Raw genomic sequence first — 13,745 nt, 5'->3', positions numbered from 1 at the left:
CTAACAACAATCATATAAATCATCAAATCTCAACCGTCCATGTAGACTGCATCCTAGAAAAGAGAAGTCCCAAACCAGCAGAGTATGATGTCAAATGACACCATAAGTTTCTTTCCTGTCTCCAAAACCAACCACTGTAAGCTTCATGGTGGGACAAATACCAAACTAGGTGCATAACAAATAATAGTGAAGGGAGGGAAGGGACAGAGATTTGCCGAAGTTAAAGTAGGAGAGAGGAGAGTGACAGTCAGTGAATTCCAGGGAAGGAAGAAGAGCAAGAGTATGGGATGCAGAAAGACAAATGGGAGGAGACAAACAAAGAATGTTATTGAGGGTTGTGTGACCCAAGATTTCATCACAGAGTTCAACTTTTTCTCCCTGACCAACTACACTACCAGTTGGACCTCAACCTGAGAGCAGATGCCGTTGTAGGTCATGATCAAGGGTTGCCATGGGTTTTGAAAATGCTGTCTCATAAACATCACCATTGAACTTCAAATCTTTAAAAGAGGATCCCGAAGATTAGAAATTTCTCCTCAGGCTGGCTTCAATGCCATAGTGTAGTTTATTTCCTCTTGTGTAAGTAGGAAGGACTTTGATAGATAGCGTACTTGCTCTGAGGCCAAGAAAGATTTAGGAATCCTTGTCCACCTTCACCTTTCACTGGGGGGTAAAGACCGAGTATAGATTCCATCAGAGCATAGATTCCACAAGATCACTTATAAGGAGGTATTGTGAAGAAAATATTTTTAACAGACTTGAAAAACTTACCTCTTTTCTTATGAGCAGATATATGACTTCCAATTAAGTATGTTTTTCATATCTTCAGCATTAACTTGCTTAGAAGATGAATCATATGAATTCCAGTTGAAACGTGGAAACAGTACTTCATTGACATTTCTCAATGCTTTCTATCACAGGAGGTTATGGAGAGTGGGGAGTTTATGGAGAGGAGGAACCCTGCAAATGTAGACTTTACATTGTTGCTCCCCAGAAGCAGTAGCTTAGAAAAAACAAGTGGGTCAATGACACTGGGCAGTGTGGTTTTAAAAAATAAAATATCAAATGTTCATCAATCTTGTTCTTGAAAAGGTCTTTTTGGAATAAGCTATTTTGGTACACTGACGGAGAAATAACTCTGAGGTCAGTCCCCTTTCCACAGGTACTTTTGAGTTAAGGTTTCTCTTTTTACTGTGTTGGATATTTATTGTAATTCACACAAAATATACAAAAGCCTATGGCAGGCTTTCAGCCTCAGGAGCTCCAAAAAAACCATTACTCCCAGCCAAGTCCCTAAGGATGTTCCAATGTGCTACCCAGGTCAGACAGTTCAAGAGCAAAAGCAAACCTTGGGGCCAATTAGTTAAACTCCATTCTCACTTTGAATGCATTTGAGGAAACCTCAATCCCTTCTCCATAGAATTGCTTAAACCCATCTCTTCCAGAAGGATGAAAGTCTTGAAGCCAGTTAAAGGCTCAGATGAGTGAAATATGTGTGGTAGACATGAATTCAGGCTTCACCACTTACGTGCTGTGTGAACTTAAACAAGTTTCTTAACCCATTAATTTCAGTTTCCTCTTTTGTGAGAGATATCTGGTAATAATTATTACTTATTACTTTTAACAATATTAATACTACATTCTCCTGTTTCTAACCCCATCTATGTTTTTAGTTCATAAAGAAGGGAGACAGAAGGAAAAGAGAAAGGAAATACTGAATACTTGTCTTATGTGTTTTCTTTTTCTTTTTAAAGATATGATTTTCCACTCATAGGAAAGAAACCTGGATTTTTTTTTTTTTTTATGTAGTTGCATGCAATTAAAGATGGGACAGATTACATTGCAATATTGCTTTCTTATTTGGGAGACCATGCTTCTACCCAGAATTCTGACGTCAGAATGTCCTGCTAGGTGTATCAGTGCCTGCCAGGTATCCCCAATGAGGATAAAATGAGAGGTCCAAGGAAGGGCTGAGACAGAGAGATGGGAGGCAGAAAAGGAGGCAAGATTTGCATTTTTACCGAAGGGCCTAGTGGCAAAAAGCAGACCCAAACTTCTTGGAGATAATCATGCCCAACATCTGGAATTTTTTGTTATAAACAGAGGAGTATACTCTTGAGGAAGCTTTTTGGTGAGTCATTGAAAGTATATAAGCCTCAGATTTTCCATCAATTGAATGGGAACGAGAAGACCTAACTCTAAAAAGCTTCTGTAAAAACTAAAAGATATAATACATGGAAAGAAAGCACCCCTGTGCAAAGAAATACATATGTGTTTTTATTTATCTTTCCTAAACTTGTAAACTATATGAAGAAGGTGGCATCAGGACCAGAGGGAGACTCATTAACAAGCTGCAATATGCAGATGTCACAACATAGCTTGCTCAAAGTGAAGAGGACTGGAAGCCCTTATTGATGAAGATCAAAGACAACAACCTTCAGAATGGATTACATGTCAACATAAAGAAAACAAAAAACCCTCGCAACTGGACAAATAATAATATTATGATAAATGGTGAAAGAATGAAGTGAAAGGATAACTAAACTACGTCTCACATACTTTAGACATGTTATCGGGAGGGACCAGTCCCTGGAGAAGGACATCATGCTTGGTAAAGTAGAGGATCAATGAAAGAGAGGAAGACCATCAACAAGATGGATTGACACAGTGGCTGCAACAATGGGCTCTAGTATAACAATGATTGTTAAGGGTGGCACAGGACCTGGCAGTGTTTCGTTGTGTTAGACATAGGGTTGCTATGAGTCCAAACTGACTCAATGGCTCCTAACAACAATAAACATGCAGACTTCAGGCCTAGAGAAGGGAAATAACTCACCTAAGGTCACAGAATTGAGCCTAGGATAAAATCTTTAATCACAGAATTGAGCCTAGAATAAAATCTTTAATTACAAGTCTAAAGCTCTTTTCTTTTGATAAGGTATGTACAGTAAAGTCATAAAAGTTCTTGGCCTGGAAAATAACAACAGCCAAAAGTGGAGTACATGGGTGGCATAAATGGTTAAGTGCTTCCCTACTAATTGAAAGGTTGGTGGTTTGAACTCACCCAGAAGCCTGGGAAGAAAGGCCTGTCAAAATGCTTCCAAAAGGCACCAGCCTTCAAAATCCTATGGAGTGCAATTCTACTCTGCACACATGGGGTCACCATGAGTCAGAATCAACTCAAAGGCAACTAAAAAAAAAAAAAAATTTCAAAGGAGATCATGGAACTGCCCAAAGGCAAGAAGTTAAGTAAAAGTTCCCTTTTACTTAACTTTCAAGATCTGAGGTGAACAGATCAGGAGTGCTCATTAAATATTCATTGTAGACTGAATGACTAGATTATTCAACTGGACTGTAGGTTAAATGTCAGGGTATTATTGAATGCAGTTGATCATGGAACATTCAGTTATGGGAACTGAGAACACGTGACAACTGAGATATTTTGGGTTTAGATCCACTTGTTTCTCGCGTGTAGTTTTAGGATGAATTACTGTCCTACTTTAAACCCTGTTCACTTAACCTTATTTTAAACCCTATTCATTTGCATCTCATCAAGGTGATATTTCTAGTGAATAATTCAGAAACTATGGCAAGATTCAAACCCAATTAATAAAATGAAAAATTGAAGTAAGAAATTATTTTATTGGGATCCAAAATGCTTTCAGAATAAAATTCAAATCATGAATAACACTTATTTTTGCAGGTGATAGAAGAGGGAAAGGAGAATGAGAAAGAGTAGGTAGAGAGTAATACCTTTATTTTCTGTTTTAATTTTTTATATAGATTTGGGAAAATAACTAGAGTAGATAATTTATTTGTAATATTCTTTGCTGTGTTATGTTAAAGTGTTATCTATGGTTATTTTCAAGATCAAGGGATGAATCACAGCAACACCCGCATTCACTCGCCAAACTCAACATTTTAGTAGATAATATTGTAAATACATTTAAATTTCAAAAAGGGAAGATAGCTCACTTATTTTTATTTACTCAGCACTTACTGAGCTCCTGCAACAGCCAGTCCTAGATACTGATGATACATCAGTGAATCACATAGGAAAAAATCCCCTGCCACACAGTTTATTCTGTGAGAGGAGGCAGATAAGACACAATAAGGAAATAAACTATATAGTAAGTTGTAGAGTAGAAATTGTTATGTAAATATGAAGAATAGATAGGAGAAGCTATAAAAGCCAGGTTGGGTATGGCTATTTAAAAAAACCATAGGCAAGGTTCAGATGTGTTTGATTTGAATTATCTCTTTACTGACTAATGCTCCAATAGAATTATTTTCAATTGGATAAACTAAGCCAACAAAATTCAAATCAATGAATAAATTGAATGCAATCCCCTTTTGAAGTCTAAATTTTACTCTCAGATTCCTCCGGCCTCTGTTTATCCTGTAGTCAGCTCACAACACCTGCAACTTTGGTATTGTTTTTGCTAGGAAAATGATTTATCAAGAGTCCTCTTTGATTGAGCTCAAATGAAAGCTACTCATCAATGGTTCCCTTATGAAATCTACTTCCCTTCCTCTCCTTCAGATGATTCATGTGGGGTGGTCAACTGACACAAAAGGACCTTATCCATTGGCAGAAAATGGCCAATCAGGTGTTATCTCTCAAGAATTTTAACAAGTGATTCAGATCCGTTGTTGCTGTTGTTGTTAGGTGCCATCAAGCCAATTCCAACTCATAGCAACCCCATGGACAACAGAAGGAAACACTGCCCTGTTCTGTGCCATTCTCGCAATCCTTATTATGCTTGAGCTCATTGTTGCAGCACTGTGTCAAATCCATCTTGTTGAGGGATTTCCTCTTTTTTGATGACCCTCTACTTTACCAAGCATGATATCCTTCTCCAGGAATTGGTCCCTCCTGATAACAAGTCCAAAGTATGTGAGACACAGTCTCACAATCCTTGCTTCTAAGGAGCATTCTGGTTGTACTTCTTCTAAGACAGATTTGTTTGTTCTTTTGGCAGTCTTTGGTATATTCGATATTCTTCACCAACACCACAATTCAAAGACATCAATTCTTCTTCGGTCTTCCTTATTCATTGTCTATCTTTTGCATGCATAAGAGGCAACTGAAAACACCATGACTTAAGTCAGGTGCACCTTAGTCTTCAAGGTGATATCCTTACTTTTGAACACTTTAAGGAAGTCTTTTGCAGTAGATTTGCCCAATGCAGTGCATCTTCTAATATATTGACGGCTGCTTCCATGGGTGTTGATTGTGGATCCAAGTAAAATGAAATCCTTGACAACTTCAATCTTTTCTCCATTTATCATGAGGTTGCTTATTGGTCCAACTATGAAGATTTTTGTTTTCTTTATGTTGAAGTGTAATCCATACTGAAGGCTGTAGTCTTTGATCTTCATCAGTAAGTGCTTCCAGTCCTCCTCACTTTGACCAAGCAAGGTTGTGTCATCTGCATACTGCAGGTTGTTAACGAGTCTTCCACCAATCCTGTTGCAGATGTTAATGGACCCATGTTAAATGATGAAGTCATTTGTTCCAGGAACATCTACAGCTGAGTTTCTGAGAATGCCCTTGTCTCTGCCCTTCCTGAGTCCTGAATGCTTTTCCATCACATTGACTGGGATCACCTCCCATCACCATCTAATCCATTTCAACTCATCACAAACCTATATGACAGAGCAGAACTTCCTCATAGTGTTTCCAGGGTTCTGATCTTCATGGAAATAGACTCCTGCATCTTACTTCCCTGGAGCAGCTGGTAGGTTCAAACCAACCCACTTTTGGTTAATAGCTGAACACTTAACCACTTGGTCACCAGGGATCCTTAACTCTGATCAGTACCCTAAAAATAAAACTTTTTTTCAATTGAAAGAGTTTCAGGAAGCTCCTGTTCTAATCTCTAAGATATTGTCCTCCTTCCATGAATGTTTTTTGGAGCATGGTGTGAATGGTAAACAGTTTAATAGATAATCTGATTCCTCTCTTTTCCTGATTTCTTATTGTTATTATATTTTAAATAAGCATAAAATTCAAGTCCTTTTACATATGGGGACGTTGAGCTGCCAACTCCAAAATGATGAGTGATCTGAAGGTAGAAAAAACATTTCCTGACCTTCGCGTTAGTGTTTTTCTATTGCATTATATTACCTTCTGTCTTACAAGGTGCATCCCCTAGAAAGTTTTTCTGTAGGCGCATTTTGATTTCCTTCTTCTGGAAGTTTTATTTTTTTATAAGTTTCATGTTTTATTTTTCATCAGAAACCACCACCAGTCTGGTCCACAACTTCCTCATGGTATTTTTTACTTCCTTATTCCTGAACATGTAAATCATAGGATTGAACAAGGGAGTTAGGAGGGTAGAAAATATGGCCACAATCTTTTCGAAGGAGACAGTAGATGGAGGTCGCGCATACACTAATATGCATGGGACAAAGAACAAAACCACAACAGCAATGTGAGATCCACGGGTTGAGAGAGCTTTCCTTCAACCTTCAGAGCTATGAGTTCTCAGCGAGACCAAGATGACACAATAGGAGATAAGCAACAATGAGAAGTTTATGATGCAGATTAACCCACTATTTGCAACAACAAAAAAGCCAAGGATATGAATGTCAGTGTAGGCAAGAGCCAATAATGGGTATGAATCACACATGAAGTGATCAATGACATTGGGGCCACAAAAGGGCAGCTGAAATATAAAGAGAATTTGTATTACAGAATGCAAGAAGCCCCCTGTCCAGGCTAACCCCATCAGAATGCCACAGAACCTCCAGTTCATGATAAACGGGTAGTGCAATGGCTTGCAAATGGCCACATAACGATCATAGGCCATGGCTGTGAGGACGATCACTTCTACTCCAGGAAAGAAGTGCTCAGCAAAGAGCTGTGTCATGCAGCCCTCAAAGGAGATGGTTTTCCTCTCATAGAGGGAGTCCACGATCATCTTTGGAGCAATGACAGAGGAAAAGCACGCATACAGGAAGGACAGGAAAGCCAGAAAGAAGTACATGGGGGAGCCCAGGAGTGCCAAGCTGCTGATGATGGTCACTACAATTAGCAAATTGCCCCCAACAGTTGCAATGTAGGTAAGCAAAAATACAACAAATATTATTGTTTGACTATTTGGGTTTTGTGAAAGCCCCAATAGAACAAACTCTGTCACACAGCTTTGATTTTTCATGATTTCAGAGGAAAAGGTGAAAACTTCCACAGTGACCATGTAGAATCTGAAATTATGAGAAAGAGATACTTGCCTCAGACACGTTTTTGGGATTAGCTAGTCATCAATGCATTGGTGCATCCATAAACAAAGTTATTTTAAGTGCTTGTTTCTGTTGAGAATACAAAATGAGAAACATGTTAAAGGTGGTAGTGAGACACCAGGAAGAATCAAGGTTAAATACTTTAAAATAGCCAGAGTTTCAATACGAGGAACGGAAACATTCATATGTGGTAGGAGTGACAAATAGTTTTTATCTTAAGTGCCAACTCTGATTAGTTAGTAGTGGCTACCTAGAGTGAGTTATTGAGAATTCTGAAACACATCCAAGCTCTGAAGAAAGGGGGACTGTAATGTATTAGTTTTGTCTGCCATTGACATGGCATGGGAACCAGGATGACTTGCACGGGAAATACATCTCTCCCCAGGAAACTGCCTTATCTACAAATAGAAGACAAGATAACATGCAGTTTAACAGGCACGTGGAAATCATGCTTACTACCACATATTTCTTTAAAAGTCTGACCGGAATTGGGCCTTTAAGATGAATTAATTCATTCCTTATAAAAAAAATAAAGGCCCATGAAATTGCCTAGACATATGCTTAGCCAATAAAATGTATACATTAATTTTGTTTGGTTGCTTTTCTTAATTCATCATTTTAAAATGAAAACAAAAGCTGGTAAAAATAACACTACCTACTTAAGTGTGCTATGCTGATGACTAAGTGAAATAATGCAAGGAAAGCAATTGCTCAGTGCCTTGTGTCTAGGATACAGTCCATGTTAGGACTTATTATCCCTATGTCACTGGTAACAAATATATGCTTTAAGAGGTTAAGGTCAAAAAATTTTCAAAAAGTGGATCTGGGATTTTCTGATTCCAGAGCCCAGGTCCATTCCACCTTATTAATAAGGAAAAGGGTGAGAATATTTCTTTTCTAAGGAGAACTTCAGAGCAAGGATGGCCTTTCTACAGTCTCCACATACCTCTCAACGTTAAAAACTTCTGATTCTCTTGTTCAAGTATAAATGAGACATGTCAGGGAACTAACTGCAAATGATGTATAATCAGAAGGTAATGGCCCCACCATGTACATATATATCATATACGATTTGACAAAAACCGTATAGGTAAGGAATAGAAACAAGATGTTGAATATAAGCCAGTCTAAAGGCTTTATCAATATTAACCAATTACTTATACAATGTGGCTCAGTATATTTAAGTGCAATCCCTCAAGTTATATCTGCTTCAAAATTATACAACTTTATTATAAAATAGTTCATATATACTTTACGTGATCACCTCATAGGATTATAATGAGGGCCAATTATGAAATGTGAAAATGTTGCTTATGATAAGGAACTGTTGCAAATTGTGGTTATTATTATCCCACTTAATAAGTCAGCTGCTTTACCCATTGAAAGCATTTCCATGAGTCAACTAGATACTTATTTCAACGTTGGACTTCATTTTCCATAAGAAGACATGGCTTTGAAGGATGAATGTATCTTCACCTGTACATATAACACAAATGTGTCACTCAAATAGTTTATATAATTATGTTTGCTGAAGAAATGAATTAAAAAATTGTGAGAATTGTCAGTAAACTGATTTTGTTGAATGCCACTTAGAAGTAGCAAATAAAACTAACAAATATACAGTTGTATAGGTTAATGTCTTCTGTTAACTTGCTTTGAAACAGCCATTTCCTTAATTTCTCAGAGTCTAGGCAATACTAGGGAACCCCAAAAGGACAGTGGTTAAGAGCTTAGCTGCTAACCAAAAAGTTAGCAGTTTGAACCCACCAGCTGCTCCTTGGAAACCCTATGGTAGCCAGTTCTGCCCTGTCCTAGAGGGTCACTGTGAGTCGAGATTTGTTTTTTTTAGGGAATCCTAAATTGCGCCACCACTATTAACTCCATATCTAGCGACATGCTGTCACCCAGAAAACAAGAGTATAAAACAAACCCAAGAAGATCTTGCATCTGTCAACAACGTTTTATTAAAAAATAAAGGATATCAATATATGATTCAACAGTGGTCAGTTTAGCCTAGGACCAAAGGAGGAGAAACAATGAAATGAAATGAGTAAGACCATCAATTCCATACTCCTACAGGCCTGGGTTCAAATCCAAGCTCTTCGATTTAGTCATGTGTCATGGAATAAGTTACTTAAAATCTTTGGTTTCCACTTCTGGAACATGAGTGTAATAAGAATGCCTATTGATTTTTTATTGATAGAATCAGATAACACTGTACACATAAAAAACATTCAATAGGAGATCAAGCCCCCAGACAACTGACAGAGAATTGTCAACATTTTTTATTTATACTTAATTCCCCTTTACCATGAACATGGCTCATAAGTGCTTTTACCGATGAGCTCTTTGGCACATCTTTTTATTACTTTAAATGTATAAATTATTTGGTCACAGTGTAGGTATGCTAACTTTTTAAAGGCATATCACTTTTAAATGACCTTTGTAATCCCTTAGTAATACTCAAATCCACATGAGTCCACTTCATTTCTTCTTTGTGCAGAGAAAATCAAATTGATTCTACATCAATCTATACTAATCTGTATTAATGATTAAATAATTTTTAATCTTCCCACTTCTCCTATATGGGGAGTTCTAAGAGTAATACAATTTTAGAACTAAAATGTTCATTAGATACAAAAAATCAGCCTTCCCTGTTTTCAGATGAAAAGAATTTCCAAAATTAGCATTCAGATGTTGACAATGGAGAATCAGTGTCCTTATGGTTTATGATCACAAGGTTTATGACTTTTCAGTCAATTAAAAGATGATTGTCCTAGATCAAATCCTAGGACAGAATAAGGTCAGCAGTGAAGGACTAGTGAATTATGAATAAAATCTGGAGTTGGTTGTTGTTGTTAGGTGCCCTTGAGTAGGTTCCAACTCATAGTGACCCTATTATCTAACAATATCATTAATATCACACAAAATTTTACTTTTGTGTGATATTAATGATATTGTTAGATAATTTCTCCATTTGGAGGATCATGTTTCTTTGGAATAAGCATAAATATGGGTCTCTCTCAGTCAGTTGGCCAGGTAGCTGTCTTCCAAATTTCTTGGCATAGACAAGTGAGCACTTCCAGGGCTGCATCCATTTTTGAAACATCTGAATTGGAATTTCATCAGTTCCTGGAGCCTTGTTTTTCATCAATGCCTTCAGTGCTGTTTGGACTTCTTCCTTCAGTACCATTGGTTCCAGATAATAGGCTATCTCCTGAAATGTTTGAATGTCAAACAATTATTTTTGGTTCAGTGACTCTGTGTATTCCTTCCATTTTCTTTTGATACTTCCTGCATGGATCTAAAGTTAAATTAATAATAATAATATCCTAATGCGTGTTTCATGCGTTTTTTACAAATGTACTCAAGGTTACATAAAACACAGCTAGGTGAGGAGTGGAAACCCTGGTGGGGTAGTGGTTAAGAGCTATGGCTGTTAACCAAAAGGTTGGCAGTTTGAATCCACCAGGTGCTCCTTGGAAACCCTATGGGGCAGTTCTACTCTGTCCTATAGGGTCACTATGAGTCAGAATTGACTCGATGGCAAAGAGTTTTTTTTTTTTTTTTGGTTTAGGTGAGGAGTATACAAGAACTCTCTGTACTATCTGTGCAACTTCTCTGTAAATCTAAAATTACATAAAATCAAAATATCATTAAAAAAAAAGGTGATTGTTCTGTTTCTGCTATCAAAAGGGTAGTTATCCCAGCTTCCTCACAGAATAGCCAGAGGCCCCTGAGCAAACCACTCAGCCTCAGTTTTCTCACCTATAAAGTAGGGACAGTAACACTTGTTCAAGCTGCCTCACTTACAAGAGTCCAATAGGACAGTTATTATCAAAATGATTGGCAAAGTATAAAGTTTTAAAAATGTGAAATAGTGATGCCAATATTATTTTTAAGCAATGACTACACACACAAAGTTAGCTATAAAAGAATAAAATGTGTGTTTTATTTTTTTTTTTTAATTATCCTCGTTGTTAAAATTGTAATTCAACTGTTTCCATTCATGTAACCTTTTTGGAAAATACATTAGTAAATATTTCCAGACTGATAAATACGTTCCTATCATTTATGCTAGCTACGTCAACTCTAAACAATTCTTTAATAATAGAAAGATTTTTATGTAATTCAGACTACTTCAAATTAATAAGGGATGATGCTGTCAATAAAATGCTGATTAATGATATAAAGACATAGAAGGTGAAGCATATTTACAATATGTTAAATGACCAAAATAGAAGAAAAATTGAAATACTGCTGCCCATTTGTATAGATATTATAATTTTAAAATCTAGATGGGAACATATGGAAATGGCAGAGATTGCTTTTTTCTTTTCAATAGGTATCTTTAGATAATCTTATGAATATTTTAAATTTTTATTTTTAACCAAGGTTAAACCCACAACACTGTATTTTCCATCAACTAAATAGTTCATAAAAGTTATTTGGAATTGGGGCAATTTTATCATTTATCCAGTATGATTTGTTTGTATACGTGGAATTCTCATGATAACATAACATGGGTTAGATTGTTACTTTAAAAACAAAGTTATTGTAAAGATTCCATTAATAGCTATACTATGAGTTCCAGCCTTACCCTGCCCCTATACTCACTGTGGTATCAATTTTAAATTCATGTCGCCACCTTAGGACACAGCTTGTTTTGTCTGTATTTCTCCTAGAAGATCCCATGGTCTTTCCTTTCTTGATAGCCATACACTGCACCAGACATTGCTTAGAGTACCCTCAAGGCCAGCTGTGAACTATGCATTCTGGGGCACCTTTTGGAGAGTGACCTTGGAAGTTTACCTCCCCGTCCCCCAATAATCCCATTGCCCACTATTTTTTTCCTGTTAGTTTTAATAACAAAAATTAATTCTAATGCCAATGATTTGAAAACAATAGAAGCTTCTGTTTCAACTTTGAAGTATGTATAACATTAAAAAATAAATGCAGAATTAGAAATAAGGTTGTCAACATAAGCAGTGTTTTTTTATTTCAAGCAATAAAGATATAAATGTATATTTTAGAATCACTTTTATGTACATATATTCATATATCAGTCATATCTGCATATGGATATGCATTTCTAAGTAAATATGGTTATTACAAATTAAAAGAATAGGTTTAAAATCCATTTTAGTTACTCTCTTTGTTAAGTTCATTAGTACACTGTGTTTCTGATCCAGGGCTATTATTATCATTTATTTCAGCAATATTTATGTCTTGTATGTCTACTTAAGCATATTCCCTTCCCTGACAACCTGGGAAATCTTTTCTCCTCACACCGCAGATGCTTTTGCCTTCTGCAGTGTTGTTCTGCTGGTTTCTCTAAACATCTCATCTTATACTCTTGCTATTTCTAGAATTAAAATAATAATAATAACCTCACTGTTTCTATCTGTGTCCTTCCTGATGAATGCCTGAGGTTTCTTTGTTCTCTCTTAGGAGCTTAGCTCATTTTAGGAGACAGACAAAGGTCACCCCAATTAGCACTACAGCAGTTCAGAGCTTCAGTCATTTAAGCATTCTTGAACAATTCTGAGAGAAATCTCATGTTATCTATGATATGAAACACACTTAGTGAAAATTTTAAGTCAGAAGACTCTGCTCTTTGACTTAATGAATCACTTTTACTCTTAATTCCCTACCCTGTGATATATGTGGAAAAACTAAGGGATATATTATATATGGAAACCCTGGTGGCGCAGTGGTTAAGTGCTACGGCTGCTAACCAAAGGGTCGGCAGTTCAAATCTGCCAGACGCTCCTTGGAAACTCTATGGGGCAGTTCTACTCTGTCTTATAGGGTCACTATGAGATGGAATCGACTCGACAGCACTGGGTTTTTTTTTTGTTTTTTTTTTATATACAGGAATTCTGTAAGTGATAAAGCAGCAATCGAGATACCATGCTCCTACATCAGTATCCTTTATAGTCTCAGAAAATTTCACTTTTCAGTCTAAAACACCAGGATGGGGAGAGCACTGAGGGTAAAAGATAACTGAGAATATATTCAGAAAGAATATAAAAATGCCGTCTAGAGAGCTAGGACAAAATCTGCACTGTGTCCCCTCTAAGGTATTTGGATTTAACCTGAAGATGACAAGCTGAAGATAGATCTAATTTCATTAGACTTTAAGTAAAAAGTACTGGTACTCCCAACCCAGAGAAAGTTTTGTATTATAATAGCTGATATTTATGGAGCATCTATAATACATTACTTCATATATTTCCAAAAACTTTGCCAATATCATTATCCCTTTTAAAGATTAGGTGTCTGAGAACCAGAAAGGTGATGTAACTAGCCCAAATGTACTAATTATTGGTAGTTCCATGAATTAATCTTGGTAGTCTGACCACGACACTCACACTTTTAAGCACTACACAGCACTTTTGAACCCTTTTATAAAATGCAAAAATGTGAATTATAAATCTTACCGTGTGTCAGTTGCTGGAAAACTCTGATGTTGCCAATCTCCTATTCTTCATCGACAA

General features: G+C 36.6%; 1 pseudogene; it reads right to left on the bottom strand.

The window, feature by feature from the left end:
• Positions 1–5,910: 5,910 nt before the first annotated feature.
• LOC126080767 (olfactory receptor 4C15-like) lies at positions 5,911–7,216 on the bottom strand (annotated as a pseudogene).
• Between the last annotated feature and the right edge of the window lie 6,529 nt (positions 7,217–13,745).

This window comes from Elephas maximus, chromosome 7 (assembly GCF_024166365.1).
Source record: "Elephas maximus indicus isolate mEleMax1 chromosome 7, mEleMax1 primary haplotype, whole genome shotgun sequence".
NCBI lineage: Eukaryota > Metazoa > Chordata > Mammalia > Proboscidea > Elephantidae > Elephas > Elephas maximus.
Note: the sequence above shows the minus strand (reverse complement) of the source record. Positions and strands in the feature narration are given on the sequence as shown.